This window comes from Hemiscyllium ocellatum (assembly GCF_020745735.1).
Source record: "Hemiscyllium ocellatum isolate sHemOce1 chromosome 41 unlocalized genomic scaffold, sHemOce1.pat.X.cur. SUPER_41_unloc_2, whole genome shotgun sequence".
In the NCBI taxonomy this organism is placed as follows: domain Eukaryota; kingdom Metazoa; phylum Chordata; class Chondrichthyes; order Orectolobiformes; family Hemiscylliidae; genus Hemiscyllium; species Hemiscyllium ocellatum.
Genome location: NW_026867549.1, coordinates 1,158,797 through 1,173,726, shown reverse-complemented (window position 1 = coordinate 1,173,726; position 14,930 = coordinate 1,158,797). Strand labels below are relative to the sequence as shown.

The window sequence follows — 14,930 nt, the reverse complement described above, 5'->3', positions numbered from 1 at the left end:
TCCATGAATTACAGAGTCCCCACTCAAAACCTTTCACCCTGAACTGTTTTATGTCTACGTATTCCCTCTATCATTAAACCTGCCTACACCCACCTCTATAGCATCCACAGGCTCTATCCCTCCTCAGAAGTGTTGCCGTCATCTGCCCCTTTGTTAAATTCAGATTATATGGATCCAGTTCTCTTCCGATCTGCCTTCCCAGTTACAACATTTTGACCACAAAATTACTTTTGTCTCTACATTACTTCATAACAGAGACTCTGTAACAGAGTGAAAATGTCGCTGGACTTGTAATTCGGAGGCACAGGTTATGACTCCACAAGTATTGTTTCAAATTCTACCACATCCGATGACTGAACGTAAATTTGAATGAAACAAATTGGAAAGACACCGACGAGATTATCATTATTATTTACTGATAGCCTTTGGTAAATAAACTTAACATCAATGCCCAGTGGACTCATCGTGACTTCAAACTCACAACAATGTGGCTGGCTCCATATTGACTTGCCATGTCCTCTCGCTGTGACGAGCAAATATGATGGACAACAAATGATACCGTTGCCAGTAATGCTGTCATCCCGAGAAATAACAATATTGAATGTGAAATAAACCAAGCAACTGTGAATGATAGCGATTTTTTAAAAATATACTCCAGCGTCTGAACGTTTGGAGAATCTCAACAGGTCAAGCAGCCTCTGTCAGGAGAAATACGGTAACAATTCGAGTCCAGTGACCTTACATCAAAACTGAGAGGAACTGGGAATAATATCATTTATATCAGGGATGGTTGGAAGGGTAAGCGGTAGGTTTGAGTTGAATGGCAGGAGAAATGGCCAGCGAGAGAGAGCGAGAGAGAGAGAGAAAGAGAGAGAGAGAGAGAGGCACAGAAAGATAAAGAGAAAGAAAAGGGTTTGCTGATGATGAACGGGAAAGAAAATGGAATGTGTCGTTTTTAAATTTGCCCTTTTTCCATTTTCCTGGAGATTATGTCCATTTACGATGTTCCTGTTGAAAGTGAGTTCTGTTCCCTCTGACTCTCTTCTCTGAGTGTGGTGATCCACTCCAGTGGCAATACTGATGTTACTGTTGCAGTTGATGAGATTCGGAGAAAGGCAAAGTGACATTGTCAACTGCTTCGTTACAGAGAGGAATTGCTTCTGTGGGACTTTGCAGAGATGTACCGGCTTTCTCAGCCCAGAAGGGAAACTGATGAGTCGGATGTATTTTCAACATTGAATGGGTGATCCAACTATGTGAGGAATTGACTTGCTGCTGTCATTGGAAAGTCAGTGGAGGTTCCAAGGATGGTTTTCTAAGGGTTTTGTGTTGTCAACTGATGGGTTCATTCAGGGAGACCGAGGGTCTGATGACTCCAGTCTGGACACTGCATTTACAGCACATCTGGGCCCATCGTGAAGAAAGAAAGAAGACGATATTAAACAGAATGGATGCTCTGTAAACAGAGATGGTCAAGGCATTACACTATCCTCCCTGAGATTTCCAGGAACAGTTCACTAAGCTCGACCAATTTTAGGTGTAAAGTGTGAAACCAGTTTGTTTGAAAAATGGGGTGGTCACTGAGCTGTGTCCCTCCTTCAGTAGAATCTGTAGCCTGACACCAGGGACAGGACTGTGCTCACACTCATCATGCAGTGAGATGTTTCAATCTGGAACTTTCTACCCAGAAGTAGGTAACATATCCATCATCTCTGGAGTGCAGTTCTTAGATATATTCACAATCTGACAGAGGCCATCTGTTCCCTGAGAGGGTTGCATTGATTATATCTCCACAGTAGAAGGGACAGAAAAAAAAATCCTGAAATACTAGGGAACAAAGTGACTAGTGAAAATGAGAAACTGCAGTTTATTGAAGTAGCTCAGCAGGGTGATGGGAACCGGAGGTGTAATTGCAGTGCACAGATGAGAGTAGGAAGGACGGGGCAGAATTTCAGGGTCACAGGCAAGTGCTAGTAGGCTGAAAACTGGTTTTGCAGGACTTAGACACTTAATGGTAAGTTCGTAGGGTGTGTTGCTGATCAAAGAGACCTTGGATTGCAGGTTCATATCTGCTTGAAAGTGGAGTAGCAGGTAGATAGAATAGTGAAGAAGGCGTTTGATATGCTTTCCTTTATTGGTCAGAGTATTGAGTCCAGGAGTCGGGAGGTCATGTTTCGGTTGTACAGGACATTGGTTATGCCACTGTTGGAATATTGCGTGCAATTGTGGTTTCCTTCCTATCAGAAAGATGTTCTGAAACTTGAAATCGTTCAGAAAAGATGGACAAGGATGTTTCCAGGGTTGGCAATCTGAGCTACAGGAAGAGGTTCAGCAGGCTGGGGCTGCTTTCCCTGGAGCGTCGGAGGCTGTGTGGTGACCTTATTGAGGTTTACAGAATTATGAGGGGCATAGATAGGATAAATAGACAAAGTCTTTTCCCTGGAGTCTGGGAGTCCAGAAGTACAGGGCATAAGTTTAGATTGAGAGGGAAAGATATAAAAGTGATCTCAGGGGCAATCTTTCCACGCAGAGGGAGCTACGTTTATGGAATGAGCTGCCAGAGAATGTGGTGGAGGCTGTTTCAATTGCAATTTTTAGGAGGCATTTGGATGGGTATATGAATAGGAAGGGTTTGGACGGATATGGGCCGGGTGTTGGCAGGTGGGACTAGATTGGTTTGGGATGTCTAGTCGGCATGGACGGGTTGGACCGAATGGTCTTTTCCATACTGTACGTATCTATGACTCTATGACTCTTAGTGTGTCTACTTCAATGCCAGAAGTATCCAAAATAAGATAGGTGAGCTTGCAGCATGGATAGGTACCTGGGACCACGATGTTGTGGCCATTTCAAAGACATGGATAGAGCAGGGTGATGAATTAATGTTGCAGGTTACAGGGTTTAGATCTTTCATTAAGAACAGGAAAGGCAGTAAAAGAGGGGGAGGTGTGGCCTTGTTAGTCAATGATAATAGATCGGTAGCTGAGATAACTTTGTATGAGGACAAGTCGACTGACGTAGAGTGTGCTGAGGATAGCTGCAAATGTGTTGCTGGTCAAAGCACAGCAGGCCAGGCAGCATCTCAGGAATAGAGAATTCGACGTTTAGCTCAGCTGGTTAGAGCATGGTGCTAATAACGCCAATGTCGTGGGTTCAGTCCCCACACTGACCATGTGCACCGCTCGTCTCGTCAACTGTGCTGTGTCAAGGTTTTAAGCGTAGGTCAGTTAGCTCAGCTGGTTAGAGCGTGGTGCTAATAACGCCAAGGTCGTGGGTTCAGTCCCCACACTGACTATGTGCAGTGCTCATCTTGTCAACTGTGCTGTGTCAAGGTTTTACTGCTGTGTTTTGACCAGCAACACATTTGCAGCTGTGATCTCCAGCATCTGCAGACCTCATTTTTTACTGTGCTGAGGATAGAAAGAGGAGAGGAGAGGTCACACTGCTTGGAGCTTTTTATAGGCCTCCGCAGACTTCCAGGGAGGTGGAAAAGAGGAGTATCAAAATTATTCTTGGTAGAAGTGGAAGAAAGAGGGTGGCCATTATGGTTGCTTTAACTTACCCAACATTGACAGAAAATTCTATAACTCTAGAACTTCGGATGGATCAGTTTTTGTCCAATGTACACTGGAGGGTTTTCTGACACAGTGTGTCGAAGGGCCGACAAGAGGGGAGGACACACTGGATCTAGTGCTTGGTCATGAACCAGACAAGGTGTTTGATTTTGTTCTAGGTAAGCACTTTGGAGAGACTGATAATATTTCAGTTAAGTTTAGTTTAGCGTTGAAAAGGGATAGCAAAATGCCAAGGATCAAGAGTTATCGATGGGGCAAGGGCAATTATAATGCGATTAGGCAAGAATTAGGATGATAGAATGGGGTAGCAAAATGCAGGGGATGCAGACAAAAGAAATGTGGAGCTAGTTTAAGGAAGAAATATTGCATGCCCTTGTCAGGTATGTCCCTGTCAGGCAGGGAGGAAGTAAAAAGGTAAGGGAACCGTTGTTTACTACAGAAATTGTATCCCTATTAAGAAGAAGAAAGAGGCCTATTTGTTGATGAGGCAAGATGGCTCAGATGAGGCGATAGACAGTTCCAGATCAGCTGGGAAGGACTTAAAGAGAGAATTCAGAAGAGCAAAGAGAGGACGCGAGCAGTCTTTAGCATATGGAATAAAGGAGAACCCCAAAGCTTTCACAAGGTATGTGAGGAATAAAGTGATGACTAGTTTAGGAATCGGGCCAGTCCAAATAGAAGTAGGACATTGAGTGTTGACCCTATGGAGATGGAAGTGGTGCGAAACGAACATTTCTCTTCGGGTTTTACTCAGGAATAGGAGAATATTGCAGAGAAGAATCAGGTATGAGATATTAGACTAGGAAGGATCGAGGTGAGGTACGAACATGTGTTAACAATTCCAGAAGGAGTGAAAATAGACAAGTCTCCTGGACTGGATGAGATCTATCCAAGGGTTCTCTGGGAAGCAAGGGAAGAGATAGCAGAGCTTTTGGCATTGATATTTGACTCATCGTTGTCTACAGGTTTAGCACCGGACGACTGAAGGATTGCAAATGTTGTGCCCTTGTTCAGGAAGGGCAGTAGAGATGACCCAGGTAATTATAGACCAGTGAGCCTTACTTTTGTTGTACGAAAGATTTTGGAAAGGATTATAAGAGATGAGGTTTATAATCAACTAGCAAGAAACCATTTGATTTCAGATAGTCAACATGGTTTCATCAAGGGCAGGTCCTGTCTCGCAAACATCATTGAGTTTTTTGACAAGGTGACCAAGCACGTAGACGAGGATAGGGCAGTTGACGTGATATACATCGAATTAAGTAAAAACTTTGATAAGATTCCACATGGTCGGCTGTATCAGAAAATGCACAGGCATGGAATTGATGGTGAATTCGCAGTTTGGATTAAAAACTGGCTTTTTGAAAGATGGCAGGGAGTGGTGGTTGATGGAAAATATTCAGCCTGGAGTCCAGTTTCTAATGGTGTCCCACAAGGATCTGTTTTGGGACCACTGCTCTTTGCCATTTTAATGAATGATGTAGACACAGTCATAGGTGGATGGATGAGCAAATTTTCATTCAAAACTGAAGTCGGTGGAGTAGTGGACAGTTTGGAAGAATGTTACAGGTTGCAGGTGAAACTCGATGACCTGGAGAGTTGGACTGAGAGGTGGAAAATGGTGTTCAAGGCAGCTGCATGTGAGATGATGTACTTTGAGAAGAATAACAGGAAGGCAGAGTGCTGGATCAATGGAATTTTTTTTCGTACTGTGGATGTGCAGAGAGATCTTGGAGTCCATGTACATTGATCCCTGAAAGTTGCACCCCAGAGGGGTAGTGCTGTCAAGAGGTCATACGGGGTGTTAGGTTTTATTTGTATTGGGATTGTGTTCGGGAGCCGCAATATCATTTTGCACCTATAAAACAAACTGGTGCGGCCGCACTCGGAATATTTTGTACAGCTCTGGTCCACATATGTCAGGAAGGATGTGGAAGCACTGGAAAAAAGGTGCAGAGGACAGTTACCAGGATGTGGCCTGGTCTGGAGGGAAGGTCTTATGAGTAAAGGCTGATTGACTTGGATCTGTTGTCTTTGGTAAGAAGAATGCTAAGAAGGGATTTGTTAGAGACAAAAAAGATCATCAGAGGATGAGTTAGTGTGGACAGTGAAAGTGTTTTTCCTAGGATGATGACGTCAGATTGTACGGGGTGCGTAATTACAGATTGCGCAGTGATAGATTTAAAACATATTTCAGAGGCAGGTACTTTACCACGCTGTCTCTAACCCTGAAGTCTATCTCCTTCTTTCCCAATCTTTCTCCCCACCTCTCCCACTCGCTCCCTCTACCCCTCTCCACTCTCCAACCTCTCACTCTTTCTATTGTCCACTCACACTCACTCCCACACAATCAACCCACTCTTTCCAGCGAAATCCCTCTCTCATTCTTTCTTCTCCCTCCATTCTCTCTTCTCCCTCCATTTGTTTCTAACCCTTCTAATTCTCTCTTTCACTCCCTCTCTCTTTCTTACTCCTCCTAATCTCTCTGTCTACCCCCTCTCACTATTCCATCCTTCCCTTTGTCACTACTCCTCCCACTATCAATCATTGCGCCTCCCATTATCTTTCTCCTCCAATCCGACTGTGTCCCTCCAAATGTCTCTATGCGCCCCCTCTCTCTCTCTATCTATACATATTTATATATATCTCTCTAACCCACTCCCCCTCTCTCTCTCTAACCCCTACCACTCTCCCTCTCTCTCTCTCTACTCCCTCCCATTCTCTATCCTTGTCTCATGCGACCCCCTTTCTACCAACTCCAACTCTGTCTGTTCCCCCTCACTCTCTCTGCACCCCCACACACTCTCTAACACTACTCTCTCTCTATCCGCTCACTCCCTCTTGCTACTCCCCCCCAGTATCTATCTCTCTCCTCCCTTCTCACTCTCTCTTTCTTCCCCATACTACTCGCTCTCTACTCCACACCCTTTCACTGTCTTTCCGTCTCACCCACTCCGTCTCTCTTTCTCTCTTCCCAGAACGATCTCTCTCTCTACCGCATTTCCGTTCTCTCTCTCTTTCTCTCGATGCACCACTCGCTCTCTCTTCCCTTCCACTCTCTCTGTCAACCGATCTCATTGTCTCTCTCTTCTCCCCTCCAACACTGTGTCTCTCTAACCCCTTCCCTTCTCTTTTTCCCCAGCTCAGTTTATCCCACTAGCCCGAATCCCATCCCTCTATTTAGACCCTCCTTCCATATGTCTCGCAAAACCCGCCCACTCTCGCTCTGTCCCAATCAATTTCTCTCTCTAACCCCTGCGACTGTCTCTCTCTCCGCTCCCTTTTCTCTCTTCTCCACTCTCAGTCTATCTCTCTACATCCTCCCACACTCCCTAATCTCCTACCACTCTATCTCTCCACCCCACTCCCTCTCTCTCTCTACCCCCTCCGTCTACCTCTTTATCTTCCCTTCCAAAACTCTCTCTATCCCCTCCATCTCTCTCTCCTTCAATATCTTTCTGCCCCCGTCTGTGGCTGTCTCCATTGACTCCCTCTGCATCTCTCTCTACCTCCCTCCCTCTCTCTCTCTTCCGCTCCCACTCTTACTTTCTATATTTCTCCTGCCTCCCACTCTCTTCCTCTCTCACACCTCTATCTTTCTAAACACGTACAATTTTCTCTACCATCTCTCATACTCTATCTTTCAAACATCTCCCAATCACTCTTTCCACTCCCCCCACCGCATTGCCTCTCTCTCTACTCCAGTACAGTCTCGACACCGCCCCTCTCTATATATCCCACTCGCCCTCTCTACTCCAATCCCACTCTCTCACTCTACGCCCTTGCACTCTCTCTCTGCCACACTCCCTCCCACTCTGTCTCGCTCTCTCCCTCCCACTGTCTCTTTCTACCTCTCCTCCACTCTCTTTCCTTATTCCTCTCCCACTCCCTCTCTACATCCATCCCTCTCTCTCTAAACCCTTGGTTTCTCTCCCTGCCTCTTTTCTCTCTTTGAACCCCTTCAACTTCAACACTCTCTATCTACCCCTCCCATTCACTCTCTCCACCCTCTTCCGCTCCATCTACTCCACTCTCTCTTCCGCTACACCTCTCCCACTCTCACTAGCCCCTTCAACTCTCTGACTTCCTCATTCCCCCACTTTTCCTCTCTCTCTCTCTCGAGCCCCGAAAGCTATCTCTACTTCTCTCTCCACTCTCTCTGTCAACCAAGCTTGCACCTTCTCTCTCTCACTCCCCTCCAACATCGTGTCTCTCTAACACCATTCCACTCTCTGTTCCCCTCCTCTCCTCTTTTTCCGTTACCCTTGCATTCAAACTCCCTCTCCCCTGTCTCTCTCTCTAGCCCTTCCTTATCTCTGTCTCGCGTCCCACTGCCACTCTCTCTCTGTCCCACTCCCTCTCCCTCTCAGCCTTCCCACACTCTCTTTCTAATCCCTGATACTCTCTCTCCACTCCCATTTCTTTCTTGCACACTCCCACTATCTCTTTACCCTCCACTCTCGCTACCCTCTACCCAGTCTTTCTCTCCCACCTCCACTCTTTCTCTACCCTCTACACTACCTCTCTCCCACAATTCCTCTCCACCACAATTCCTCTCTTTCTCTCCACCCTCCGACTATCTATCCCTCTTACCGCAACTGGCTCTCTACCCACTCCAAAACTCTCCCTCATTTTGTCTTCTGCTCCACTCTGTCTCCAACCCATCCCTCCACATCTCACTCTCTCCAACGCCAACCCTCTCTCCCTTCCTCCCTCTCTAACTCCTCCCACCATCACTCTCTCAGCCCCTCCCTCAATCAACCTCCTCCCACTCTCTTTCCATCCCCTTCCCCCTCTCTACCCCCTCGCACAGCCTGTCCCCTGCTCCCTCCGCATCTACAACACTCCCGCTCTCTACCCCAATCGCACTCTTTCTCTACATCCCTGAACTCTCTCTCTGCTACACTATCTCCCACACTGTCTCCTACTGGCACTGACCTCTCTCTCTCTACCTCTCTCCCACTCTCTCTCCACACGCTTCTCAAAATCTCTCTCTACCCCCTTGCATTAAACTATTTTTCAACACTCCTCCTATTTTCTCTCATTCTATACCCCTTCCACTCTCTCTCACATACTCCCACTTACTGTCTCCACCGTCCCACTCTCTACCTACCCCACTCTCTCTCTCGACCTCACTCCCAATTTCTCCATACCCCTTCCAATTTTTATCTGCCACACTCCCTCTCACTCTGTCTCTATCGCTATCTTTCTACCCCCAACTAACTTTAACTCTCTCCAAACCATTTCCTCTACCTGTCCCGCACTCTCTACCCCTCTTCACTCTCTCACCACCCACTGTTTCTCTCGCTGCGCCCTCTCACTGCCTCTACACCCCTGCCTCTCCCTCTCTCTCTCTACTATATCCCACGCTATCGCTCATCCTCCCACTTGCACTCTCTCAATAAGACGCTCCCATTCTCTTTCTACCTACTAACATTATCTCAATCTCTCCACTCCACTCCCTCACTCTCTCTTTCTCTCTTCCACTCCCAATCATTCCCTCTGAACCCAAGCAGTTCCTCAAGCGCTCTCCCTCTCTCTGTGTCTCTTTCCCTCGAACACTTGCTCTACTCCTTTCCACTCTCTCTCTTATCCCCTCCCTCCCTCTCTGTTCCCCCACACACTCTCTCACTCTACTCCTCTCTCACTCTCTCGCTCTATCCCCTTCCGACAGTCGATCTCCCCCTCCCACTCTCACTCTTCCCACTCTCACTCGCGCTGTCCCCCTCTCATTCTCTCTCTAACTCCCCCACATTTTAACTCTGTATACACCCCACTCTCCCTCGCTCTCTACCTCCCTCCCACTCTCTCTCTAACAGCTCTCTCTACCCCACTCCCATGTTTCTTCCACTTTCACTCGCTCTATAATCTCTACTCTCTCTATATGCTCCCAAACTTTCTCTACCCCATGCTCTCTCTTTCACCCTTCACCACTTCATCTCTCTCTCCTTCCCTCTTCCCCAATGCCTCTCTTCCACACATTCTCACTCATTCCATTCCCCCTCAGTCGCTCCCTGTACCTTATCCCCACTCAATCTCTTTCCCTCCCTCCTTCTCTGTCCACTCGTTTGTTCTCTCTTCCTCTTCTTCTCACCTACACTTTCTCCCAACTGTCCCACACTGTCAATACCCCCTCCCCTCTCTCTCCACCTCCTTCGCTCTTTGTGTCTAATCCCCCCGCACTATGTGTCTCTCTCATATTCGAAACTCTCTGTAACCTACAGCCCCTCTTCTAGCCCACTCCCTCCCTCCCTTTCTCTCTCTCTCTACTAATTTCACATCTATCTTTTTCTCTATTGCCTTCTGTCTTTCTGTCTACTCTCATTCTCTCTCTCTCCACCCACTCACTCCCTTTCTCTCTCCTCTCCTCCGACGATGTCTCCCTTTCTATCTTTTCCCTCTCCCCTTTACCTCCTTCCCTTTCTCTCTTTTTCCTTCCCCCTCTATCCCTTCCCCACTCCATCTTTCGCTCTCTTACACTCCCACTCTCTGTCTTGCATTCCACTATCTCTCTCCATACACGCCTCCCACTGTCTATACCCTCCGACTCACTCTGCCCCCTTCCAATGTGTTTCACCTACACCTCTCTTTCTATACTCCCCTCCTACTCCCTTCGCCCTCCTCCGCTCTCTACCCTATGACCTCTCTCTCTACGCCCCTCCCAAACTCTCCCTTACCTCTACGCCCTTCTCATCTCTCATTCTACCCCTTTCCTACTCTGTCTCTACCTTCCTCCCACTGTCTTCCTCTCTAAACCCCTCCAACTCAGTCTCTCTCTATCCCTCTCCCTCTCTCTATCCTCTCTGATTCTCTCTCTACCCCTCTCCCTTTTTTCTCTCCCTCTCGCCCCCTCGCACTCTTTCTCTAACAGCTCCCACTATCTCTCTCACACTTCCCCATTGTCTCGTTTTCTCTTTCCCTCTACCCATTTCCCTCTCCCTTTGTCTCTTGCCCCTCCGACACTGTCTCTTCCTCTGCTACTCTCACTCTGTCTACCCGCTCCGGCTTTGTCTCTCTTTTTCTGCCCTCCCTGTCTCTCTCTCTTCCACATCCCACTGCCTCAATCACTAAACCCTCCCATTCTGTCTCTATAATCCCTGCACTCTCACTCAACACACCCACTATGTGTCTCTTTCCCTCTCCACACCACTCCCCCCTCTCACGAATCTGCTCACACTCTCGCCCTCTTACCACTATAAGACCTCTTTCCTTCTCTCTCAATTGAACCCCCGGTCTTTCAGCCTTTCTCTCTTCCCTCCTCCCACTCATGGTCTTCCACGCCACATGCTCTTTTCTCACCTAACCCCTCCCACTCTTACTCTCTTTACCGGTTCCCACGATCACTTTTTTAAACCCATCTCTCTCTCTACCACTCCCACATTCACTTTATCTCCCCTCTATCTCTATGTTATTCAAATCTCTCGATACACCCCACCCACTCTCTCTCTAACGCCTTCCACACTCTCTCTACCCATCCCCAAATCTCTCACTGCGCCACTCCCTCTCTATTCACCATTTCCATTCTCTCTCTCTACCTCCTCGACTCTCTCTTTTCCCCACTCCCTCACAGACTCTCTCTCTACTCCTCTCCCCCTCTCCATCGCTGCTTCTTTCCTACTTTTTCCACACGCCCTCCCACACTTTATCTACACTCTCGTATTCTCTCACTAACCCCTGCCACTCTCTCCCTACCTCTCTCCCTCTCTGTCTTCCCGTCCCACTCCGTCTCTTTCAATGCCTTCCTTTCTCTTTAACCCACTTCTCTCTGAACGCCCCTTCCCACTCTTTCTCTCTTTATCCCTCTCACTCTTTCTCACTCTACCCTTCTCTACCTGTGTGTCAACTCCCTTCTCACTCACTCTCTATCTCTTCTTTCCTCTCTCTCTCTCGCAACCCGATCCCATTCTTTCTCACTTTACCTACTTCATTCTTTGTTTCTCTGAACCATGTATCACTCGCTCTCTACACTATTCGAACCTGGCTCTCTACACCATTCCATCGCGCTCTGTCTTCGCCTCTCTCTCTCATTGTCAATCTCTGTGCCCCCACACACTCTCTACTCCTCTACTTCTCTCTCTTCCCCTCTTTCATGCTCTCTCTATTTCCTCCCACTCTCTCTCTACCACTTCCATTCTCTCTCTACTACTTCCATTCTCTCTCTACTTCTTCGACTCTCTCTCTTTCCCACTCCCTCACAATTTCTCTCTCTCCACTCAGACTCTCTCTCTACTCCTCTCCACTCTCCCTCTAAGCTTTTTCTAACTCTTTCTGTATGCTCTCCCGCACTCTGTCTACCCTCTCGTGTTCTCTCTCTACCCCTCCCACTCTGTCCTTACCTCTCTCCCACTCTCTCTTCCCATCCCACTCCTACTTTTCAACCGCCTTCGTTTCTTTCAAACCCACTTCCTCTCTCTGAAAGCCCCCTCCCACTCTGTCTCTCTTTATCACTCTCACACGTTCTCTCTCTCCCCCTACTCTCTCTGTCAACCCCGCTCTCACTCATTCTCTAACTCTTCTTTTCATCATTGTCTCTCTCCAAACCAATCCCATTTGTTCTCACTTTACCAACTTCATTCTTGGTTTCTCTCAACCATGGACCGCTCGCTCTCTACCCCATTCCTTCCTGCCTCTCTACATCACTCCATCTCTCTCTCTCTGTCTCTCTCATTCTCACTCTATCTATCCCCTCCCATTCTCTCTACCATTTCCATTTTCTCTCTACCTCTTCGACTGTCTTCCCCACTCACTCCCAATCTCTCTCGCTGCACTCAGAATCTCTCTCCACTCCTCTCCCCTCTCCGCTTCTTTCTTACTCTTTCTCTACGCCCTGCAAAACTCTCTCTGCCCCTTCAGGTATTTCTCTTTCTCTCTCTGCCCCTTCCTACTTTCTGTCACCCATGGCCTCTACCTTACTTCCATTCTCTGCCCCTTTTTCTGTTTACTCTACTCCCTTCTCTCTCCTCTCCACCCTGATTGCTCTCTCTCTGTCTCTCTTTCACTCCCTTCCTATGTAACGCGCACTCTCACACTTCTCTTTCCCTCTCCAACTGACCTAGAGATAGGGGAGAAGTGGAGTGGCTGGGTAGGTAGGAGAGGATAGCAAAATGTGGGGATGGGATGCGAAAAGGGAGGCGATGGTGTAGGCACAGAAAGGGGGTGGTAGCCAGAGACTGCAGGAGAGTTAGAGAGAAAGGAAGGGAAAGAGATAAGATTAGAGTTGGGTGGAGAAACTGTTGGGTGTGCGAGCTATTGGAAAAGGGATGGGTGAAGACAGCCAGTGAAAGGGAAAGGAGGAGAGAAAGCAAGAGTGTGCGGAGCGAGAGGGAGAGCAATAAGAGGAAAGAGAAGGGAGAGGGAATGGGAACAGAGTGCAAGATAGGGGGTGAGCGGGGAAGGGAGCGCACAAAGGATGTAGATAGAGAGACAGATGTGTTTCCGTGGAGATGGAGGGAACAGAGTAGAGATGAATTCTGCTGAAAGCACTTCGGAATTGGGAGCGATCCAGTGGTTAAAGCAAGGACAATGCCAGTAGAACCTACCCCCTGAGCTCAGTCCCCGGTCTCCTTCTAGTCGCTGACGACTAGGACTGGGGGCTGAGTCTGTCTCTCTCCAACTCAACTTGTTCAACACAAAGACAAACAACAATATCGTTTTCTCTGCTGCTCTGCACGTTTTTAATGAACATTTGCCTTGTTTACAAGTTGAAGTGATCGATTCAGTCAGTGGGGTGTTGTCTTTTCCCACTGGCCGCTGTGTGCAGTGAGAAACATCAAACTGTGTATTTGAACTACCTATACCTACTTCCACAACCGTAAGATAAGGATGGATAAACCAGTGTTCCCCTTAATCTGTTACCACAGGGACAATTGGTTTCATCGCTGAAGCATTGAACTGGAATGATTAAATTGCGGATGGATTGATGAATGAATGTATTTGATTGATTGATGAATTTGGGTAAAGGGATATTTCATCACATCCTTCAGCTGCTGTCTGAACTTTGTCTGGGTCACGGCATAAATCAGTGTGTTTGTGCAGCAGCTGAGGAGCTGCAGCATGAAGCCCAATTCTTGCACAAAGTAATGGAGATACACGGACGTATAGCCAATACTATACATCCGTCTCCATATTGAATACAGCATGATCGTTGACCATAACAGGATGAAATTCGCCGAGATCACAAACAGTAAAATGATGGATTTTTTCCTGATTCTAATTTCTGTGTCAGACTGAGCGTCCCCATTGGTGTGAGCCCGGAGCCTCCTACGGACCCTGCTGGTAACTAAAATGTGTCTGACCGTGAAAACATTGAACAGAAGAATCAGGGGAAATGGGAGAGCTGATGTTAGAATGTGATGGAGGAACTCGATTGACGACCAGACAAGGGAGGTTCCAACACCATCTGATGCGTGACAAAACGACGGGTAGTTTATCTGCGCATACCGAGCTGAGAGCATAAAATACCAGAAAGTGTTTTTTAAACAGCTTAACACAGTCACTGTTCCCAGAACCACAGCCGCCGTTTTCTCACTACAATATTTATGTTTTAACTTCTGGCAACAAATGGCCACAAATCGATCAAACGTGAAAGTGACGGTGAACCAGACAGAACAGTCAGTGGCTGCATAAAGCAGGACAGCGTGGATATTACACGCAGTTATATCCTGCAGGAAATCAAACTGTTCCCGATAAACAATGGGAATGTGTCGCAATATCAGGTCGAAGATAATGACCAGTAGATCTGCCGCTGCCATTGCCCCCAGGTACCGTCTGACACAGGGAGCCAATCCACAATCTTTATAAAGCAGGACGTAGATCGTCACTACGTTACCTGTGAGAAAGAAAGACAAACACAATATCCATCAGCCTGGTGGCAAAGTGACCAGTTTGACTGACGGCTTTGTGAGGTTTTCAAATGTGTCACTGCATTCACAGATTTAGTAAAATAATTGGTGCTTAAATGACATATGGAAAGCTCTGAATTACTGACCAATATGTGTCATAAATCACAAGAAACGTTCCTTCTCCAAACACACAGGGGCATATGCATAAGAACAGATAGTGTGAAGCACATTTCCACACACACGACAACTCGAGAAAAGATACAGGTAATTTATTTTCAGTTTCTAATACGGAGCGTGAATTCATTGCCATCCTGAAGGATTCTCTCCCAAGTCTTTAAAAATAAAAGGAAGTACGAAATTTCAGTCTTTTTCTTTGATTTCTGGTCAATCCTCTGTCATGAAGAAACGTAAACGCAGCGATAACAGATTCACCCCTTTCACGTCCTGAGGCGACTACGGAACAGTGTCTCCCTCTTCCATTAACGGATCCCTTCCCTCCGGACCTCATGATTTG

General features: G+C 47.2%; 1 non-coding gene across 1 annotated transcript; it reads left to right on the top strand.

Annotated features, from left to right (window-relative positions):
* The first annotated feature begins 3,221 nt into the window (after positions 1 to 3,221).
* On the top strand, positions 3,222 to 3,295 carry trnai-aau (transfer RNA isoleucine (anticodon AAU)). Its single transcript has one exon. It is a non-coding gene; the product is annotated as a tRNA-Ile (tRNA).
* Positions 3,296 to 14,930: the final 11,635 nt, after the last annotated feature.